At 44.4% G+C, this 20966-nt stretch overlaps 1 protein-coding gene and 1 non-coding gene across 2 annotated transcripts in view; one reads left to right on the top strand and one right to left on the bottom strand.

The window, feature by feature from the left end:
- The window catches only part of B3gnt2 (UDP-GlcNAc:betaGal beta-1,3-N-acetylglucosaminyltransferase 2), a 108077-nt gene that overhangs the window by 77742 nt on the left and 9369 nt on the right, over window positions 1-20966 (bottom strand). The gene's annotated exons all lie outside the window — the stretch shown is intronic.
- On the top strand, window positions 1337-1443 carry LOC115032599. The gene has a single exon (XR_003838243.1). It is a non-coding gene; the product is annotated as a U6 spliceosomal RNA (small nuclear RNA).

The raw sequence follows: 20966 nt of genomic DNA on the forward strand, positions 1-20966 counted from the left end.
AAGAAGAAGGTGCTGACAGGCTTTCAAAGGGCCAGAAACCAAGGCTGGAGCTACAACACAAGTTACAAACTGCAGAGGCAACTCCATCTTTAAGTATTTGTGTGGTAAATCCCCCCTGCACTCTCTAGGGGATTTTATCCCACAGGACTGAAGCTCACAGGTGGGGCAGGCCCTAGCCTAGCATTTAGTGGCTCCAGTTCAGTTTCTTTGCTGTTGTCTTAGCTTTGCTTTCTGCCTACACTGCTCGCTTTCCACAGCTACCTCAGACGTGTCCTTCAGAGCCAGTTTCTTCTCGACCTTTTTTTATGACGTGAAAACTATCTACATAGTTTTCTTTTTCTTTTCTTTCTTTTGGTTTTTTGGTTGTTTTTTTTTTTTTTTGTTTTTCGAGACAGGGTTTTTTTGTGTAGCCCCGGCTGTCCTGGAACTCACTCTGGTGACCAGACTGGCCTCGAACTCAGAAATCCGCCTGCCTCTGCCTCCCGAGTGCTGGGATTAAAGGCGTGCGCCACCAAGCCTAGCAACATAGTTTTCTTATCATTTCTTCCCACCTCTTTTGCTGTTGTGGATTCATATGACTCTCCTACGACCATCACTGGCAAAGGGGGTGAGAAGAGTCTACCCTCTGCAAACACAGCCAGAGCTCTGCTGACCCAGAAAAATGGAGCCTTGCAGGTAGATCCCTGGCACAAGGGAAGCTGGAATCGGCAGAGAGAAACTGAACTTCAGTGCCATCATGGCCGTGTGGCCTGAGCAGATGTTTCAGAGAGCTCTGGGACTGGGATGGCACAGAGTTGATCCAAGCTGGATGAGCGAATGAGCCCTTTTTAATCCTGCATCAGCTAGCCATTAGATATGGCTGCCCTTGGTAATGCAAGCATGACCTGAAGCAAGTTGTTCTCTTCAGCAAAGAACATTTGTCTCAGAGAGGGGCTTAGATGATAGTTGTGGCCACCAACACTGAAGAATGTTGGGGAAATAGAGCACCATTATCTCCATACCCCACACCACTTTCCTTCGAAAACATGTACCTCCAAATGTCAGCCTCTACTCTGGTTTTAAAGGACAGAGGGAAGGTGGCTGTGTCACCTGAGTTTGGAACAGGATCCAAACCCGCAGACACAGGGGTGTGATGCCCACAAGAATGAAAATCCACGGGATTAGTCTTGAGCAAGCTGAGAGTTTGCTAAGCCCCGGCATCTGCTGCACTTCCCAAATCATACACACAGGACCACTCAGTTCTACATCTCCAGAGTAGGCTTCCTGCCAAGTTTCTCAACACAGCTGACACAATAGGAGACCCAAGGCAGTTAAAGTAATTACAGATAGACAGGTCGTGCTCGCTTCGGCAGCCCATATACTAAAATTGGAACGATACAGAGAAGATTAGCATGGCCCCTGTGCAAGGATGACACAGACAGACTGGTAAAAGAAGCCTTACCTGGGGTTGCCAACTTCACCAACAAGGGTATAATCTGACACTTAGCCTTGAACAAAGAATTGGCAAAACAAAAGGGAAGACCTTTGCATGGAATTTTTTCTGTATCACTGGAAACACTAAAGTAACATGTTACCCAGCCCCTCTAGGCTGCCTTGCCCCCTGACTCCCAGACGCTACTTATGTTCAAGGCATGAACATTCCCCGGCTCTAGTACAGTCCTGGCTTCAGAGCCAGCTCAGAGGAGGGTTACACTAGCGAGTGAAGGGAACTAGAGAAACTAATGCCATACACAAGAGTCTGTGTGCACACGCAGGAATCACAGTCATGTGTTACTGAAACCTCATGTATTCCTTTATGAGTTTGTTTGGCCTTTTTTTTTTTTCTTTTTACCACAAACATCTCAATCATATTATTGTGTAGGACTCCTTCAAGCCAAACAGTTGTGATCCTTGGGAATCCAGCCGTGCCCGCATGCAAAGTCATCCATCCCTGCTGGGGTCCTTGTCTGTTGACCTCCCCTCATGGAAAGAAAGGCTGGGGAGGTTCCGGGATCCTCACCTGAGTGTTCAGTAGCTTCATATCACCTGCTGTATGCAACTCTGCCCTAATTGCAGATGGCCTCTGAGAGGGGCTAGATTATGGGGGGGGGGGTGGAGGGCTGCTGGGTAAAGACTCTCCAGGGCGGTCTTTTGGGGTAGGAAACATGCACATTCCTGTACGTAACCCCTCACCTATGCTCTCATGGTAAACCCAATAAACTCGTTGGCATCCAGTATGAACTTTGGTGGCATGCTATCTTGGCTTGTTGTTGGCACCTAAGGGAAGCAGGAGGGTCTTATCTATGTCTTCCCAGGGGAGGAATTTTAGCCACACATGTGACTTGGTAGCTTGAGAAACTTGAATTCAGTACTGCCAGCTGCTGTAGAGTCAGAGGTTCTCAACCAGGAGTTAACCCTTGCACAGGGGTTGCCCAAGACCATCGGAAAACAGATATTTTCGTTATGATTCATAGCAGTAGAAATTACAGTTATGAAGTAGCAACAAAAATAACTTTATGGTTGGGGGTTCACCACATCATGAGGAACTGTATAAAGGGTCGCAACATTAGGGAAGCTGAGAACACTGGTCATAATCTCCATCTCTTCTTTGTGTTTGCTTTCTTCTTTCTGGTGTTGGGGATGGAACCTGGGGCCTCAGGTACATTCAGACAAGTGTTGGACCCTACGGGACCACAGTTCGAGCTCCAACTCCGTTTTCTCAGGAAAAGCTAGTCTAGCAATAGTGGCACTGGATCTCTTCAGAGGGGAGAGGCAAAGGCCTTCTGATATGTAGCCTAACAATTTGTTGCTCCAGAAAGAGGGAAGTAAAAAATGGTCTTGTTTCCTTCCTCCCTTCCTTCCTCCCTTCCTCCCTCCCTTCCTTCTTTCCTTCCTTTGTTTCTCTTTTCCATCTCTAGCCTGACAAAGATTATTAATCTCTACATTTTCAAAACCGTTTCTGTAAAAATTTTTGGCTGCTTGTTTTTGTTTTGTTTTGTTGTTGTTGTTGGTGGTGGTGGTGGTGATGGTGGTGGTGGTGGTGGTCTTGCTCGAAGCCCAGGCTTCAAAGTCCTCAAACTATGATCCTCTGGCTTCAGTCTCCAGAGCACTAGACTTACAAGTATATACCACCATATTCAGCTCCTCTATGCAATTCTTTTTATTTCTATTTTAGTGTCCACATTTCCACAGAACAAATGGGAGGGTTTTTGCATATGCCCCTGAGCCTGTTCTTAGCTCAGATGGGATGGTCCTTGCATATATGCCCTGAGCCTGCTCTTAGCATTGAGCTACACCTAAAGCCCTCTTGTCATTCTAAAGCCCACAGAGCACTGAAATATTAAAGTTTTTTTTCACAAGATGACACCAAAATCAGATTTGCTACAAAATCCCACAGTTATCTATCAGCTGGTAGCTATGGTTTATCAACCCCATTTTATTTCCACCATGTTCCATTACATATGTGTTCGATCAAAAACATTTGCCGAAATAGATGAATATGAATGTAGTGAAACTTGAGAGTGTCAGGTAGTATATGGGATGCTTGTCTGATTCCTTCTCTAAAACTGGGGACATGCTAACTCTTGAATGAAGATTGTGGGCCAGCATTGGAATCTGAAGAAAGGAAATATAACCCCAGTTGAGGTCAGAATAGTAGGTCCTTTGGAATCAAGGTTTAGTTCCAAGGCTTGTATTGGCCAAGAGCAAAAAGCATTGTATACCTCCTACTATGAGCAGTGAATGCCTAATGGGGAACCACCTCACATCTTGTATCTAGGGTCTACAAAAATAAATAAAGTAAAAAGTCAGGACCCCAACCTGTCATATCTTTTGGTGGCCAGAAGCACTCATTTCTGTTGTATGTGTATATGTACATATACATAATACATATACACATGCACATATACATATGTATTTATGATGAGAGAATAGAGCCCTTGGAAATTATAGCTAGTGAGTGAATGGGTCAAAAAGGCAAATCTAGCAAAAGGAACCGAAGAAGAAGTAGGAAGAAACCTCAGGTGTGGCCCACAGCCGCAGAGAGCTCACCTCATAGAGATGAGCAAGAAGCAAAGAGGGTTCACGCTGCTCAGACCTTGTCTCACAGAGGCCTGGGGATATGCTGAAGCCCAGTTTATCTTCTTAAAGCAAAACTGAAGAGTTTTCATTGTAGGTTCCCAATAAAGGCACTTTTATTCACTTATCAGTGACAGCCACAGAGCAGGGGTGGATTTGGGACAAAAGGCTGGGAAAAGAACAGAAAGCACAGATATGAGAAGTGGGGGAATTTGCTCAATCCATGAACGTTACTTCCTGCCAAATGGAAGAGCAAGAGATCTGGGTAATGAGAACTGGGGAGAGCAGTGTGCTGAGCAGCAACAGGAAGGGCCGTGGCAGATGGAGAAAGGAGATTAATGCAATCAACATTTATCCCAGCTTTAGAGATGGAGCAATTTATAGAAATGAGAGAAATGAAATCAATTGTCCTATTTCAAAACTATGAGGAAGAAGGGAAAGCGAAACCAACAATGAGAGAATCTCTTTGGAGAACAGCTCAATACCAACAGAGCTGGGACTCACACTGAGGCTCAGCCCCCAGTCTGGTGCTGTTTCCACTATAAATATAAACGCTTACTACTGCCTCTTTCTCATTTCCTGCCTATTTCCTTCCTTGTATGAGAATGAGGGTTGGCAGCTGTCTCGTGCATGTGAACTCCCAACTGCTCAGACTGAAACCTTCTCCTTGCCCATGGGTGCCTGAGTGGGTGGGGATCAAGGTTGAAGGTTTCCTCACATCCTGTGGGGAAAGGGCAAGTCTGACAGCACATTTGTAAACTGTAATGGTAGAGAGGACAGCATGCTCCGTTTTCCAAATGGTAATTATTATTTTCATAATCAGCATTTATTGTTTTTAAATGACAGTGTGGGCAGCCGGGGATAATGATTAAAGAGAAACAAGCTCTGTCAGTGTGACGAGAAATCAGCAGGATGTGCCACTGAAAAACCAGGCAAGGCTCCACGAGGAGTCAGCTTCTGCTTCCTTTAGGCTTGGTCTGCTCTGAGGGTAAACTTCTGTGTAAGGTCACAACTTGGCTAAGGGAGACACTGCACTAACCAAGGATAAAAAGCAGACACCAGAAGGTGATGTGGAGGGTCACGTCTGCAATCCCAGCATTAGAGAGACTGAGGCAGGGGGACCAAGACTTTTCAGGACAGCTTGGGCCTCATGGTGAGTAGGAAGCCAGCTTACTATCCAGAGAAAGACCCTGTCTGAAGATAGAAAAGCATTTGAGAACGAGAGGAAGTTGAATTCCTCTGGGGTAACACTCAAATAGTACCGGGTTACTTCCCACGAGCAGACAGAAGAACGAAGCTGGTCCTTGCCCTTCACACATGCGGTGTTTGGTCTCTGCTTTGTTCTCCTGCATAAACGTGCCGCCTCACAAACAGCAAGACAACGTATGTCAGGTCTTCTGGGATCCCACACATCCTTTCCACAACATTTTCAGACATATTAGTCTCAATGGGTGCTCTGTGTTCCAAGATGTCACAAGCCACTGTTTTCCATTTCCTTTAACCAATGCTGTACAGTTGGCCATTACAGAAATGGTAGCCAGGCACTGCCAGAAGACCAGACCCTTACTTATAGTCATCAATGGAACAGGCATTTGCCTCAAGACTGGAAAATCCTCAGGCTTAATGTTAAAACATGCTGTTCTGGATGGACAGGGACTTCAAGGACAGTTTCGCCCTTGTTTGGTGGGAAGAGCCTTGCTGCTGTGTTAAGTCGGAAGCAGGAAGATATTATAATTTGCTTCCAAAAGGCATTTTTTTGGTATTAAAAAGGAGCGTTCAATGTCTACATCTTAGAAGGCACTTCTCAGTAGCTGAAAAAAACTGCCTTGGAAATGTCTCGGGTGTGAATTTAAACCCTTCCCTCCTGCAAGGGTCAGTGCTTATTGTTCCTTCCACTCCTCCTGCGGAGTCTCTTGGTGAATGAGTCTTCCAAGAACTGGAGATTTGGCTTGGGAAACTGTCCTGTTGAAAGTGCCAGCTGTCCTACAAGGGAAGTGATCATTTTCTGCTTTAGAAACTGTAAGCCACAAGCGTAGGACACCCAGAGGTATTTCTGCCAGAAGCATTTCCTGCAGGCCATAGTTCCAGTTTACATCAATGGAATTCTGTCCCAAGTCAACCCAGGAAGAACCTCTCTGGCACTCAGCAGAGAAGCATGCTGCTCACATCAGGAGGGCCATCTTGCTCTGAGCAGACCCAGTGGTGTCTGTTCCCTCCATCCAGTGTCAATAAGCTCATGTCACTGGCACAGTATCAGAGTCCCCATAGCACTGTGACCACACATCACTTGCTCTCTTGCTAGAGCAGGATATTTCTTAGGTCATGGGATTGAACCCAGGCCTGGTTCAGCTCCCAAGTGCTAGGAGGCACTTCAGGAAAGAGGGGGCCATTGTGCCTAACAGAATGCACAGCTAGATCGCCTATCCCATCATCTTCTGTATAGATCAACAACATCCTCAACAAACGTCAAAGACCTTTGTATTTTAAGTGATCCTTATGAACAGTTGTGCTGAGGTATCTAATTGTAATTTAGGAGGTATTTCATCCAATCATGTTCCATAAGTATTCCCTGAGTGGCTGGCTTGTATGCTACTATTAACTATTATTATACTATCAGACCAGAGCCCAAGCATGTTGGCTATGGTCCTGCCCTGTCTTATATCCCACGTTCTAGGAGTAACTATCTGTTTTTCCTCTGAGTTCTAATACCTTCTGCTCAACTTGATGAGCAGAATGCTCATCACGTCACAGAAGCAAGTTAGGAGGACATTTTCTAAAACTGGCCTACTAGGAGTTGAGGGTGATGCGGTAGCAAGAGGGAAGGGAATCACTTCCTCAAAGCTAAGAAATAAAGCCAACTTTGTGGTCCACGCTGGGAACCCAGGAAGAGTACAATTCAAAGGCAACTGGAACTACCTATCTAGTCCCAGCCTGCCCATGCCTGAAGGCACACACGTGTGCTCGCACACGCGCACACACACACGCACACACACACACATACACCAAAGCCAATAAATGTCTTGCATAAGAGCTAAGTGCGGAAAGTTTAACTTGGGGGCTTTCTTCCTCAGAATGTAAGTCTGGCTCCAACTGCTTCTAGTCAAGGAAGTTTTCCATCTGAAATAAAACTAGTTTTCTTTGGATAGAAATGCATTCTTTTCAGTGTTTTATTACATAATCACAAAATACTGATCTAAAAGTTTCTCTGGGTAAGGAGTCCTTGGCCTGATCAGCAGTTTACTGGAACTGAAGTAGCCTATGCCTGACGGGAGAACAGCTTTTCTTCCATTCCATTTTCTCTTTTTAATCCTGATGTGCTTGCTCTCAGCCTCGGGCTGTGGGCACATCAAGCTGTGCTCCTGCAGCTGTGGTGTGAGGCTAAGGAGTAAATGGAAACAGCAGGATTATTTTTTACAGTAATTTGCCCTTTCAGAACACACTAATGGGGAGAAGCACATTTCAGATCCACCCAGAAGGCCAGTAAGTGGTCTCAGATGATCCCAAGCTTTCTCTTGCCTCGAGGGGTAAAATCTTTTCTCAGCAATTTGGGGCATATTATCTTACCTGCCTGAGAATCTGCCAGGCAGATACCCCTCTATGATAGAAACATCAGATTTCCTACCTACTATGCAGATGGGAAAAGACAAAACTTGAATTCTCTGTGCTCTCCTTTCTCCCCTGCCAGGATAACATTTACAAAGACTGTTTCTTTAGTCCTGGCTTCTAACAGCAACCATTTGAAGAAAGAGTCATCCAGCAATTATTAATTTTGCATGGGATCAACTCAGCTATCATTGGAGATGCAGTTACATGAAAACAGCCTGTGTTAATTTCATCCCTCTGGGGTTGCTTGGCAACAAGGCCTCCTTCCAGACAGTCTCTTCTTGGCCTAGGGTGATCTCTTTGGGGTGTCACTCAAGCTAAGACAATCATCACCCTATTACTGCTGCTTTTGGATGTGTCTCTGTGGGTCGGGCTAGTCCAGGGCCCTGGAAGCTCTGCTTCAGCCGCCCTGGCCGAGGTCTGTGTAAGTCCTGGCTCTGTCAGTATAGAGAATGAATTGGGCCTGGGGGATCTGGGATTTGTGCAATGCCCATTAGATAGGAAAGAGAGAGAGAGAGAGAGCCTGAGAATGGCAAAGGGAAATGGGGCTTATATGGAATAAAATTAGAATAAAATAGAATACATTACTACGTTCTTATGTGAAAGTACTTGAAGCAAGTGCTCTACCACTGAGCTATGTCCCAAGCAGGATATACTTCTAAATAATCAACAGGAAGTCCAATATGTACAACGCACAGGATGCTGGATTCCAAATGTGTACAGAAAGGGAATTAAAACTTTAAAAGATAACAAAAAGAAAAACGCCACCACCACCAACAACAACAAAAACCATGGATGTGGTGGTACATGCCCTGAATCACACATTGACTCAGGAGTCAGGGCAGGCAGATCTCTGGGAGTTCAAGCCCAGGCCTGGCTACATAGTGAGACCCTGAGGCTAGAGAGATCAGCCTGGAGCACTTTTTGCCCTGGCAGAGGACCCAGGTTCAATTCTCACCACATTATTGCTCACAACCATCTGTAACTCCAGTTCCAGGGGATCGGATGAACTTGATGGGCACACATGTAGTACACATACATACATGCAGGTAAAGCATTCCTATACATAAAAGTAAAAACTCGCTAAAAGCCGGGCGTGGTGGCACACGCCTTTAATCCCAGCACTTGGGAGGCAGAGGCAGGCGGATTTCTGAGTTCAAAGCCAGCCTGGTCTACAAAGTGAGTTCCAGGATAGCCAGGGCTACACAGAGAAACCCTGTCTCGGAAAAAAAAAAAAAAAAAAAAAACTTGTTAAAATATTTTAAAAATAAGACAAAAACATTTCGTTTATGTTTGCATAAAGTACAGGTGGCCAGCTATGACTGTGAGTGATGTACAAAGTGTAGAGGCTAGAACAAGCAAGAATTTTTGCCTGCTCTTCTTAATACTGTTTTGCTTTGTAAGCGAGTAGAAAAGTTAATATGAAAACTTTAAAAATAGACATAAAAAGTTTGCAAGCCAATGCAAGTTCTTAACATTTGGGGTTTACAAAGCTCACCTGAACTCATCTTTGTGCTAGCTTCACTCTCCCCTCAGACAGGGTTCTTCTGTGTGGCCCTGGCAGTCCTGGACTCAGTGTGTAGACCAGGCTGGCCTTGAACTCACAGAGATCTGGCTGCCTCTGCTTCTGCTCCAGAGTGCTGGGACTAAAGACGTGTGCCACCATGCCTGGCCTCACTAGTTTCACTCTTGATGGTGGTGGTGTGTGTATGCACATATGTTGAATTATTACAAAATTAAAAGTGAAAAACAAAGGACAGTTTCAGTATTAACCCAAACAGAGTTTATACAAATTCCCTGTGCTGTTTAACCCTTCCTGCTGTTGTGGGTGAAGGAACATTTTGAGTGACTGGATAAGTGAGCTACAGAGAAAGCCTTGGGCTAAGAACACTAGCTTTATGGAACCAGAGTGTGCCTTAGTCCTGCCGATAAGAAGTCAATGCCAGCCACCCCAGGGAACACTCAGAGTGCAGAACTCTGATAAAAGCATCACTCCACTTCAGATGAGCCTTGCTGTACCTTTCTGTTCATCTCAGAATGCTGTCCAGTTCTGCCGCAGTGTCTCCACCTCTCATCGCCTCCTTCCCACTTAGCTCCCAGAGGCTCCTTATCACCATATACGGCTCATCTGATACATTCTTTTTTTCTCAGGCTTTATTTGAAAATATTTGTATACACATACCTAATTACAAACAAAAGTTCTTTGGCCACATTGTGCATTCCATCCTGGAATTCTTCAACTTCCCAAAGACTTTAAATTTGCATCTATTAAGATTTTCTTAGCTGAGCATGGTGATGAAAGCCTTTAATCCCAGTACTCAGGAGGCAGAGGCAGGAAGATCTCTGTGAGTTCAAGGCTAGCCTGGTCTAACATAGCAAGCTTCAAGTGCTTGCAAAGTATAGGGATACACAAGAGAGAAGAGGCTCCTCAGAGTTTATGGGCCAGCTAGCCTGGTGGTTGGTGTATGCTGTGGGGAGTAAGAAGAGACCCTGCCTCCAACAACATGGAAAGTGAGACCCACACTTGAGGCTGACCTCTGACCTTCACATATACACCTGCATGAGCAAGCGAGAGTGAGAGTGCGAGCACACACACACATACACCCTTTTAAAAAGTACTTTTAAAAAGAAGGTATTTTTGGCTGGGCATGGTGGTGCATGCCTTTACTCCCAGCACTTGGGAGGCAGAGGCAGGCAGATTTTTGAGTTTGAGGTTTACAGAGTGAGTTCCAGAACAGCCAAGGCTACACAGAGAAACCCTGTCTCAAAAAAACAAAATCAAACAAAAATTTTAAAACTATAAAAATTAAGAAGCTCTGCATACATACACACACACATATATGTCTTTGAGAATGACTTTATATATTAACCTCAAAATTAAAACTCTATTCTAAGATTATTTTAAATTCAAAGAAACAAGTCCTTGTAAGACCAAAAGAACCTACAAGCTATGAGGTTGGTTTATCCCTTTTTTGTTTAAACAAATACTTGCCACAATGTTTCAATAAGGAAGGCAAACAACATGACTGTGAGAACTAGCATTTGCATGGAACCGTGTAACAACCCAGTGAGTCAATTAGACAGAAGTGGCAGTCATTCTAGTTAAAACAGCCAGCTAGCCAACATCTTGACAAGTTGCTTTGCAGCCTCTAAAAATGATGGGTTTTGTTTTGTTTTCTGGTTTTTAATTTTTTTTCCTGTTTTGTTTTGTTTTTGCATTTTGTCCTTCAAGACAGAGTTTCTCTGTGTAGCCCTGGCTGTCCTAGAACTCATTCTGTAGACCAGGCTAGCCCCTGGAACTCAGAGATCTATCCACCCCTGCCTCCTCTGAATGCTGAGTGACAGTTGTGGCGCCTCCCAGCACTGCAGTACACATCTCTAAAACTGGAGATCTCTGCTGGTGGCATGTCTGCTGGTGGCATGGCATGTCTGCTAATGGCATGTCTGCTGGTGGCATGGCATGTCTGCTGGTGGCATGGCATGTCTGCTGGTGGCATGGCATGTCTGCTGGTGGCATGGCATATCTGCTGGTGGCATGGCATGTCTGCTAATGGCATGTCTGCTGGTGGCATGGCATGTCTGCTGGTGGCATGTGCTGCACTATTCTTTCCTATGTGAAGCTCTACTGCAGTTGTACTGTGATGATGTCCAAGAGAATTTTGTGACAGCTAGATAGCAGGCAGTACTATGGCACAGCAGCAGTGTGGCACCTGGTCACAGTATTCTGGAGGCATCCTTACTTTTGAGACCTGTGCCCTAGACACGGAGCACAAACAGGCACCCAAGAACATGAGGCTTACAGTAGGAGAAGTAGGCTAGGGACACCACCTGCTTCCTTTGAACTTTTCTGTTTTCTTTTCTTTCTCTCCCGAGGTCCATTTGAGTCATTTTCTACATTGTTTGTTTTTTATCTTGTTACAGAAATCTATGCTGTGTGAGTGCCAGAGTTTACTTATCTCTTCTCTTGGGTGAAAGACAGTTGGATTGTTTCTTCATTTTAACAACTATGGGAGGGAAATCTGCTATAAAATTCATATGCAGGTTTTTGCCTAAGTACAGGTTTTTATTAGGAGTGCAATTGCTTGGTTGTACATAGTAGTAAATGTTTACATTTGTAAGAAATTATAGTTTGCTTTGCAGAACAGCCATAATTTGTATAATGCTCAGCTTAAGTGATACAATTTTCGTTATTCTTGCTAGTAATTGGGACCATCACCAATTCTGTTTTTACTTCCTTCTGGAAAGCTATACACATTTTAAAAGCAATGGAGACCTGCTATGCTAATTTGAGTTTTGTTTAAGTAAATCTCCTTCAACAAGGAAGGCAAATGCGAGGAATAAAAGGACCTGAGACAATCATCTCAGAGAGACATCAGAGCAGAAGCCATTGTCCAGGTGAAACCACTCACCTAGAGAGAGGCCAGCAATAAGAGAGGAAGAGGGGTCACCACCCAGGTCCTGAAGCTTCCCAGTAGGCTCTGCTGCTTTTGGTTTCGACTCCACCCCCAGACCTTCCTGAGGTGCAGCCTCCTATTAATACACAGGCCTTTTGAGAGGTTGGGAGAGCAAAATGCGTGTAAAGTTCAGGAAACCAATAACTGCTATCACCTGGCTCCAGGGTCTGCTCTTAGAACATGGGGGAGTCCCTCTCCTGCTTGTGAAGGATGCAAGCATGTGACAGGAAGCCAGTTCCTCCAGGGTCAGCCCCCAGAGCTTTAATAATTCATGAGCAGTGATGTTGGTTGGATGAGCCCTGAACCCCTGACAGGAGCTTACATCAGGGACAGCTCATCATGGACCACCCAGCTCAGGGAGGATTCAGTCCTCTGGAAGGGAAAAGAAGGAAACTGACTATCTGGATCAGTGGAGGCTCAATCAGCCATTTGGGGGGAAACAAAACAGCATTTATTTATTGTCTCCAATATGTTCAGGTCAGGCCTGTGTTTCACAGGGAAGTTGGATGAGGCTGGGGGAGTTCTGGCCCTGGAGAGCAAAACTAGATCGAATTTGAACTTTCAAAAGCACCTTACCCCTTCCCTGTGGGTTCTGGTAACAAAGACCCCTGAGTTACAGCCCAGGGTCAACTATAGCCTCGTGGTTTCCAGATCTTAGTCTAAGTCTAGGGTGGGGAGTTCCATTTGCTGACAGTTGTGAATATGGACCAAATTTCATTTCTGTGAAATTAATGGGAATGGGTTTCCATCTCTAAGGAGCAGAAGGGCTTATATGAAAAGAATTCAGTTTAAAAGAACAAAACACTCAACTTTTCCCACAAAGGTCAGTTTTGTCTGGAACAGCACAGCACTCTTCTCAGGACTTCACAGAGCAAGCTTGCTCTCAGGGAACTCTCTGTCCTCCAAAGGCTCTTCTCCGCCCAGCTCTTCCTGCCCTTCATCCCAGGGGAGATCTATTGTCTTTATTCTAATTGGACTTTTAAAAAGTATTTATTTATACTGCATCCTACTTTGAAAAAAGCTTTGAAGAAATTTAAAAACTAAAATATCTTCCTCATTAAGCAGGACAAAAAAAAAAAAAAAAACAACCGAAATTATTCAAAAGGGAACAGAAAAATAGATGAGAATGAGTAAGCACTTGCCTTCAGGAGTACTTCGAACTTCTAGCATCCGAATCAGAAAGACACAACAGTATGAGGCAGCATTTGGCTTTTCCCATGTGATGCTGTCAAAGTTCAGAGTAGACTCCTGTGTTTCCATTTCACTATCTTGCTTTGAATTACTGGCTTATCCACTTAACAAACATTTGGAAAGGGCTTTTCCAGTCCTTTGGCTCCATGTGGACTGGACTTTTATCTAAGGTGAAGCTCTAATCCAAAGTGTGGTGGTGTTTGAAGGTGGGGCCCGTGGAAGGTAATGTTGAGTGGAAGATGGGACAGAGGAGCCCCTCCTCCCAAGTGAGGAACCTCTAAACCAGGAAAAGCCTTTCCATAATTGAAAAGCTGGTATTTTCTAGATATCAAAACTGAGAGAAAATAAATATGTACTGGGTAAGCTACTTAGTTTATGGCACATTGTTACAGCATTTGCAGCTAAGATGGCAGAACCAAGCAAAGAATAAACATACTTTGAGTCCCTCTTGTTAACGCTGTCTGAGGGCCTTGTCTCTTGTGCACTGCCATCTATGGTGCACTGGAGCCTGAAATATTGAAATATTGAGTGCTGGTGGTTTGACCCCTAGGCTCATATATCTGAATGCTTAGTCACCGGGGAATAGAAACCCTTGATAGGATTAGAAGGATTCAGAGGTGTGACCTTGATGGAGAAAGTGTGTTCCTGGGAGCTAGGGGAACTTTGAGGTTTCAAAAGCCCATGCCAGGCCCAGCTTCTGTCTGCCTGTCTCTCTTCTCTCTCTTCTCTCTCTTCTCTCTCTCTCTCTCTCTCTCTCTCTCTCTCTCTCTCTCTCTCTCTCTCTCCACACACACACACACAGATCAGGATATAGCAGCTCTCAGCTACTGTTCCAGCATCATGCATGATGTCATGATCCTGACCATAATAATAATGGACTAAATCCCTGAAACTGTAAGCCCGCCCTCAATAAAGAATTGCCTTGGTCATGGTGTCTCCTCATATCAAGACAGAAGACCTGACCATGCTACTTGTTGGCAGAATGTAGATTTGGGGACTTTGGACTAGAAAGGCAGTTCAGTGCTTTAAGTGGGGCTCGATGGGCTCTCAGAGACGCTGAGAGTAACACAGAACATGACTCCCTGGCTTGAGAGGTTTCAGAGAGGAAGAACATTAGTCAGTGGCCTGGAGACTGTTCTTGTGATATTATGGTGAAGATTGTGGGTACTTTCTGCCCTTGTCCAAAAAAATATTTCTGAGGCTAAATTGAAGAAAAATTTGTATTATTGGTGTTGGCAGAGAGATTTCAAGATAGCCTAGTGTTGATTGTATCATGTGATTTTTAGTAATCATCTTTTTTTCTTAACAGATTTGGATCTTATTTACTGGGGTGGGAGGGAAAGCACATGTCCCATGGTACCTTGTGGTGATAAAGAGGACAACTTATGGGAGTTGTTTCTTTCCTTCTACCAAGTCCTAGGGATTGAACTCAAGTTGTTAGGCTTAGTGGCAAGCACCTTTACCTGCTGTGCCATCTCTCCAGCCCAGTAATCCCTCTTACACAGATCTGTAAAGAAAAAGAGAAAGCTGGACAAAGAAATACAAAATGTACAGCTTGAGAAGAAAAGGAGCATTGAGAATACAATTTCTGTGTCCAAGGAGATTAAAACGTTAAAAACAACAACAACAAAAAAAAAGCCTGACGCTAAATGGAATAAAGGGAGAGGTGACCTAAGGGCAAGACCCCACCCAGCTAAGCTTCTAACTGTGAAAAGATTTAAAGAAAAGTTAAAGCAATGAAGGAATCCAACAACAACAGAAAGCTGGTACAGATGTAAGTGAACAAGAAGGCCAGGTTCCAGCCCCAGCAGGCAGCAGAACTTGGCAGCTGCAGCCTTGTCTTTCTGGCTTTAGAGTCAAGGATAGAAGAAGGGGGTCATAGAACCTCCCTCTGCAGCTATGGAAAGCCCCTGAGGTCAGGCTTGTGTCAGGGGTGTCCCTGCATGGAAGCCCTCTGTGAAGTTGTGATTTCCCTCAAGGTGCTGGAGATGCCAGAGCCATTGAATACCTGATATGGAGAACTGCTAACAGAGTATAGAACCAGACCAAGAAAGAGAAGTGGGTTGTAGTCAACAAAGCTGATAGGAGCTGGAGATCTGAAGAGCGCTTTGACATCAGACGTCCGAGATGCAGAGTTTGGAGTTTGTCCTACCGGATCTTGGTCATGCTTTATCCAGCATTTCCTTGCTATGATGCTTCCTTTCCTCCGCTTTGGAACCATGATGTGTGTGTGTGTGTGTGTGTGCGTGTGTGTGTGTGTGCGTGTGTGTGCAATATATATCCTGTGCCTTTGTATGCAGGAAGTTTATAATCTGTATATCCTGTGCCTGTGTACGCTGAGAGTATGTATTCTGCACTTTCATGTTTTAGGGGTTATAGTTATGCCATGAGTCACAGAGATCTTAAACTTTGGACTTTTAAACAGTGTTGAGACTGATAGACTGTGGGGACTTTTCAGATGGACTGAATGCATTTCTGCATTATGATATGGCTACAAACCTATGGAAGCCATGGAGTAGAATGTGTGGTTTGAATGAGAATGGCCTCCATAGGCTCATAGAAGGAACACTCAGTTATCAGGGTGTAATAGGCAATTTGACTACATCTGGAATGAACTATAATCCAGACATGGAGGGCACACCTGTGAGAGATTATTTTTGCTTGGTTTGAAGTGAGTGAATCCATTTCTAGTCCAGACCTTTCAGGTAGGAAGATACACACTTTTGACCTAAATCTTGAGTGAGGAAGACAGACCTTTAACCTGGGCCAGAAAGCCTGCATAAGGACGTGGAAGAAGGGAGCTTTTGCTCTTTGCCTGCTTGTCCTCTACTTGCCAGCACATCCATTCCTTCACTGGCACTAGAGCCTACTTCTTCGAGATTCCATCATATACATACGACCAGCTGAGATATGGAGCCTTGTGGACTGAGCAACTACTGAATTCTTGGACTTTCCTTTCACAGCTAGTCATTGTTGGATTAACTGGCCTGCAGCCTGTAAGTCATTCCAATAAATTGCATATACGTGTGTGTGTGTGTGTGTGTGTGTGTGTGTGTGTGTGTGTGTGTATGGGTTCCCAGTCCATAGACCTCTGGCCGGGTTGCTGTAATGTCTAAGGCAAGGCAGTTAGTTGTATGAGGAGTGTCTGTAGAGGAAAGCTGCTTACTTCGTGGTAACTGGGAAGTTAAAGAGGGCAAAGAGCAGAGGTTAGACCAATGACCTACTTCTTCTAAGTAGGCCTACCTCATAAAATTTCTGCTGCCTTCCAGAAGTACCATCAGCTGATGAGCTGGAGCCTGTGGGGACATTTCAAATTATAACACCAGGTCATATGGGAATAAAGTAGTCCTTTATCCAGCCTGCCTGACGTCCTTATATAGCAGTGGTTCTCACCCTTCCTAATATTGTGACCCATTAATATAGTTCATGCTGTGATGACTTCAACCATAAAATTATTTTCATTGCTACTTCATAACTGTAATTTTGCTACTGTTAAGATTCAAAATGTAAATATCTGACAGACCTTTAATCTGTGGAAGGTTCATTCATCCCTAAAGGGGTCGCAACCCACAGGTTGAGAACCACTATACGAAGGGCCAGAGAATACCATGTAATGAGGGGGCAGGAGGAGGGGCAGGTGTCAGGGTTCCACCACTGTGTGCTGAGGAATGTCAAGGTTGTTAGTGACACCAGAAGCTCAGAGAAAGGAAAGGAGCAGATTCTCCCCAAAACTTTGGAGATAGTGTAGCCCTCCCCACAGCCTAATAATTATGAGACAACAAATGTCTGTTGTTTTGAGGTGCCAATTTGCTGTTGTTTGTTACAACAGCCCAAGTGAAACAGAACACAAAATGAAAGATGCCAGATTCAAAGGCAGTAGCTTGTAAGCACCATCTCTATGAGAAGATGGAATGGCAAAGGAGAACAACCAGAGGTGTCTGGGGCAGGAGGAGGGAGATTTGGGTCGTGATAACATGTACTGGAGCTGGCTGTGGAGATGCATGTGGTAACCACTCATAAAACCAGACTGAGGCTGGCAATCTCTTGAGTGCGGCCTGGGTCCAATCCCTTATACTAGCAAAAGTTATAAATTAATCTTTAAACTGACCAAGGGTGAATTTCTAGTCTATGTAGATTATATGTCAATAAATCTGGTTCTTCTTCCAAATCCAAAAAGCAAAGCCAAAGACATACTCTCTTACTTCACATCCAGATGCAAAGGCAGCTGACCTCACACTGTTTAATTATATATACACTGTACATAAGTGATCATGACTGAGTCATTTGAAATAAGTTGTAGGCATCAGGACAGTTTAATTTCTAACCATTTCAATATACGTCTCTTAAGAATCGTATTTTATGGGGCTGGAGAGATGGCTCAGCAGTTAGGAGCACTGGCTGCTCTTCCAGAGGTCCTAGGTTCCATTTGCAGCAACCACATGGTGACTCACAACCATCTGTAACAGGATCCAATGCCCTTTATGACATATAGGCATACATCTGCAGACAGAACAAATAGCTTTCTTCATATCTAAGAAGAGCAGCAATAATACCAATTATTAATTCTACCTTCCCATAATCAAAATGTTTCAGGTTTGCTCTCTCTCTCTCTCTCTCTCTCTCTCTCTCTCTCTTTCTGTGTGTGTGTGTGTGTGTGTGTGTGTGTGTGTGTATGTAGTTGCCTCTTTCTAGCCAGTTTTTAATCAAGGACCATAAGATGCATTTGAAGCTGGGGTGGTGCGTGACTTTGGAAGGTAACAGTGTGATTATTATGAGTTCTGAACCAGTATGTCTATGTAGGGAGACATTATCTCAAACCACAAAAGCAAGTGAAAAATAAATTTGGCTGTTAGGTCTCTTCAGTCTCTTATTCTGAAGCAGTTATTCTCAACCTTCCTAATGCTGTGACCCTTTAATACAATTCCTTATGTTGTGATGACCCCAGCCATAAAATTATTTTCTTTTCTACTCCATAACTATTATTGTGCTACTGTTATGAATCATAATGTAAATACCTGTATTTTCTGATAGTCATAGGTGACCCCTTTAAAGGCTCGTGATCCACAGGTTAAGAACTGCTGATCTAGGCCGGGCGTGGAGGCGCACACCTTTAATCCCAGCACTTGGGAGGCAGAGGCAGGCGGATTTCTGAGTTCAAGGCCAGTCTGGTCTACATAATGAGTTCCAGGACAGCCAGGGCTATACAGAGAAACTCTGTCTCGAAAAAAAAACAAAACAAAACAAAACAAAAAAAGAACTGCTGATCTAGAATGATCTTTGTATCTTTTTCTTTCCACCACCTTGGTCTAAAACGGTTGCTTTAATGCCCAGAAGTCTATCCTTGTCTGAAGTTCTTTGTGGTGTTATCAAATGTTTTCTCTACCCTTGGGTTCCCTATAAGATAGGTATTAGGACTAAAGGTTTGATTAGATTCAAGGTAAACTTGAAGCAAGAATTATTCACAAGTACTAGAGACTTTTTTGTAGTCTAATGCTATCATCATCATCACCACCATCACCACCACCATCATCATCACTGTCACCACCACCATCATCATCACTGTCACCACCACCATCAGCAGCATTGTCACCACCTCCACTATCATCATCAGCATCACTACCTTTGGCCTTCCTAAGGACCATTTTCCTACCCTTTCCTCTCTCATTGCAGAAAGACTTTGTTTATCTGTGCAAATAAACCTTATTAGACTGCCTGGTCTATCAGCTAGATATGGAGGCCTCAAACTTCAATAAGATGGTCCTGACCTAGAGAAGAATGGTGGGTAAAATTGCACCTTTTATCTCCCAATAAATCCTCAGTAACTGTTAGAAGGAATCAATCACGACAATCATGGTCCTTGCTGCCAGTGAATTTAGACAGACATTCATTAAAATAGGAACATCTAGTAATAGCCTGTGATATACATTGACCTAGCTAGTTTCATACCAACTTGACACAAACTAGAGTCACCTGAGAGGAGGGAACCTCAATTGAGAAAATGCCTCATTAAGACCGAGTATAGGCAAACCTGTAGGACATTTTGTTAATTAGCGATTAATGTGGAAAAGCCCAGCCCATTGTGGTGGGAACACCTCTGGGTTCTGGGTTATGGAAAACAGAAGACTGAGCAAGCCATGAGAAGGCAAACGCAGCATCGTCCATGGCCTCTGCATCAGCTCTTGCTTCCAGCTTCCTGCTTGCTTTGTGCTCCTGCCTTGGCTTCCTGAGGTTGCCCATGAGGTGGATTCATAATCATGAATCTATGTAAGCCAAACAAATCCTTTCCTCCCCAAGTTGCTTTTGGTCTTGGTGTTTCATCACAGCAAAATAGTGATCTGAACTAAGGCATACATGTTATTTAAAAAATAGCTTGGACTGCGTGCCAGGAAGCCTGAACTGAAGGCCGGGTTCATGCACTGGAAGCTGACTGGAAGACAAAGCGGCTGGAGAAGGGCTCACCAAGCTCACCAGAGGACAGAGCATTGATTTCAGTTCCCTGGAGTGGAGCCCAAGAGGAAGCAGCCTATGCACTGGGCCTGGAAGGTGAGAGCGGCTGCTTCCCTGAGAACCATGGCTAAGCTGAAGGCTAAGGAGTGATCAGACCAGAGGAGGTGGGCTCAGGGAGGATGGGGACACCCACAGCCAAGGAGAGAGTTGCTAGAATTAAATCTGTATAGGAATTATGTCTGACAAAATGATGGCATGTTTTTGACAGCAGTTTTAATCGCACATCTAGTTTCTGGTTTCCTGAGGATAGAGGAATTTTAAATCATACTGAAATGATGAAGAACGAACTGCCAGAGGCTCATGGTATATAGCTCAAAGAGAGAGTACTTGCCTGGCTTGCAAAGGCCCTGGGGCTCAGCACACATTCCCAAGCGCCACTAGAGAACTTACTTAGAAGTATTGTCTGACAAAATCAGATGCCAGGACCAAAGATCCTGCCAGGCACGGAGGTGCATGCTGTTAATCCCAGTACTAGGTAGGCAGGAGTATTACAGTGAGTTCAAGGCCCATCTGATTTACATAGCCAGTTCCAGGACAGCCAGGAGTACATAGAGATCTCTCTCAACCCCCTCTCTTCAGAAAAGAACTATGGATCCTTAAGAAAAGAGTGTTTCTCTGGCCCACTTTCCCAAATATTCAGGTTACACTGAGTGGTTCAAACCAGCTCTCCACTAAAATAAATAGCCTGACCATTGTTGCTTGTAAGAGTATTAAAATAAAAGACAAAAACAAACAAACAAACAAAACTTTCCCTAAGCCTTAAGAGACAGAGTCAAAAGCAGTCCCTGGTTTCTGATTAGGAGTAACTGCTTCAGTGGCACAGCAAGGCACAGTGCCACTCCAACAGCCATGGCGGTGCTGTGCAACGTCAGAAGAAACAGCACATTCTTTAAGCTCAATAAGGCTCAGGAGAGACTGCCCCAGGAGGTTAACTGCCAGGTTTGAGTGGTCTGGTTATTTTTAGATACTTGAAGAAAGCCTTAGTGGCCACAATGTTTCATCTCCAACTTTTTCACTTTCCACCAGGAAAATGGCTGTGCTATGGGCAAGAAACCTAGGACCTCTGAGAAAACGCATGGGGCAGGGAGCACAAGAGAAAGGGCCTACGGGACAGAGATCTTGAGAGGAGGCAGGAGAGGTTTGTGGGTGTTGTTG

Source organism: Mus caroli, chromosome 11 (assembly GCF_900094665.2).
Source record: "Mus caroli chromosome 11, CAROLI_EIJ_v1.1, whole genome shotgun sequence".
Taxonomy (NCBI): Eukaryota; Metazoa; Chordata; class Mammalia; order Rodentia; family Muridae; genus Mus; species Mus caroli.